We start from the raw sequence: 2,516 nt of genomic DNA on the forward strand, positions 1-2,516 counted from the left end.
ACACAACCAGACACACACGCGCACGCACTGACGCACGCACCCACAGACACACGCACACGCACGCACGCATACGCACACGCACGCACGCACGCACGCACACAAACACAAACACACACAGAACAGACAGAGACACACATATATACATACCTACGTACGTACGTACGCATGCACACAAACACACACACATACATTCATACATGCATAGAGTCATTCATTCATTCATACATTTAATTACACAGCCTCGAAGTTCGGTGAGATCAGAGAGCTCGCATGTGGTGATAGCGGAACCATCACTGACACTGTTTCTCCCGACGGAACTTTCAAGACGTCTTTGCTGTTGAAGGTAAATACGTCAATAATGTAGAGAAGTCACTTCTTCCACGTACTTGCAGTGTCAGCTGAGTAATGACTATATATGTCTACGCTGTCTATATAGTAGAGTGTTTTCAGTTAAAGGGATAGTAGCCTCTAGGATTTTACTGCATACAACTGTACTTACTGTATAACAAATCGTCTATACTCACATGTATTTGTTACTAGATACCTAATTAATTATTTACACATCAACGCTACGATACGCAACGATACGCTACATTTAACCAAACGATGTTCATTTTAGGGCAAATTTATCCATATTATAACTGAAACTATATGTCGTTTATAAGATATTACAATCCTTTTGCTTTTAAATGAATAAATAAGAAACACCCTCGGTCTGTAGCCCTTGGCTGGAAAGTGGTTTTGCGCAACTTATCAGATCCTGCGCTTTGAGGGGCGCCACCGTCGTTGTAATCAAACTGTTGTCGTTAGTTTTAAAACATTTTTAAATAATATTTCTAATGGTAAATGAACCATGAAACTTTTTATGTAGCGTAATTATAACCTAAATTAGCTGAAAATAACTCTAGAACCTAGAGTAAATTCTTTCTTTAAGTTGTTTTAAGCCGTCATAGTTAGCGTTGTTGTCAACTCGCGACAGTTGCGATAGATTCAGTTAAACATGCATGTAACTGTCAACCAGGAAAAACGCCCATATGGAATTCGTACACAGGTGCATGGCCGTTATATAGAGGTAGATTCACTGTATGTCTGTCACACAGTGTAATTGCCCAAAGTGGCATTCGGCCACGTGCTTTCTCTAACACACACGTGGTTCTGCGCGGAGATGGTTTCACTGTCAACAGCAAGTCCTTTTCCATCGGCTCGTACACCCCCCGAGCTTACTATATTTGAGTGTCATAATTTACAAAATCCGTAACTGAATCGAATTCAGCCGTACCTCACATCTTCGTAACGCGGTGTTAAACTGTAGTAACAATGGTCAAGACAATGGAATTAATTTCCATATAGAAATCAACATTTGGCAACGCGTGTTTTTTCGTGTTATCTGAAAAAATCACACCGGTTAAAAATGTTAAACTAAAATATATCAGTGTCATACACAGAAGTAAATAAAGTCAAAGTAGAATAACCTGTTATTATTAGTAGTTATATGCCCATTATAAAATATAATAAATAGGGTCGTGAAAAATATGAGGTTGCGTTAGATATACGTAACACGTTGCTTACACGTGATGTTATGAATCAGCTTCGATATCATGTACAATTTTGCGGTTACTAAAATTTCTATATTTACATACAGAATGAGTAATTTACGACATTTAACAGGCATGTATTTAAGTTTTACTATTACTATGTATAGTCGCACGCCAAAGCGTATTTCTGTGGCTTCGACTTGCAAAACTCAAGCACATCGTTCAGTTACCCCCCCCCTATGTAGTGCTGTTTTACTAACACACTACTAATCAGACTAATTACTGTTGCACGCATGTACATGTGTGTTTAATTAAGTAATATAATTACGTTTCCAGTCGCCTGCTAACAGCTTCAAACAGTCCGACGACAGTACAGCACAGCCTATTACGTGGATAAGCGCCGGAAACCCGCTTCCCGCAGGTGTGATGTCCAGAGCACCTGAGGCTCCGACGAAACACGGAGATTATGGTCGCCAGGTTATTCATACAATAAATATTGTATATATATATCATAATATACAAAATATATATAATATTTACATATTGGCATTTCTAACCGCACCACGTCGCCACAGGGTTCTCAGAAATTCAATAGGACTGTGAATCCTTTCATGTTATAGAGAATGGCAGTATTCCAAAATATTGTTATTGTTATTAAAAATTTCCAAAGTGGGATCCACGGCACTAGCCGGTGGCTTTGTTGGCCGTATCTGCAATCTGGATCAGAACAGATTGTAATGCCCTGAATACTATCAAATAACTTTGATATTCATTAATTATTATATCATGAATATTAAGATTTAACCAAAAAATATTATAAATATTTTGTAATAGATTAAAAATTAGTATGGGTTATTATGATTATTATATTATGGGATTATATTTTATTAATATTAGTACTATTTCCAAGTGATCACGGCATTGGCCGGTGCTCTGGTCAAACTGGACATTAGGGATTCTAATTCGAGAATTTTTGAGCAG

This window comes from Priapulus caudatus, unplaced genomic scaffold (genome assembly GCF_000485595.1).
Source record: "Priapulus caudatus unplaced genomic scaffold, Priapulus_caudatus-5.0.1 Scaffold1462, whole genome shotgun sequence".
Classification (NCBI taxonomy): Eukaryota; Metazoa; Priapulida; class Priapulimorpha; order Priapulimorphida; family Priapulidae; genus Priapulus; species Priapulus caudatus.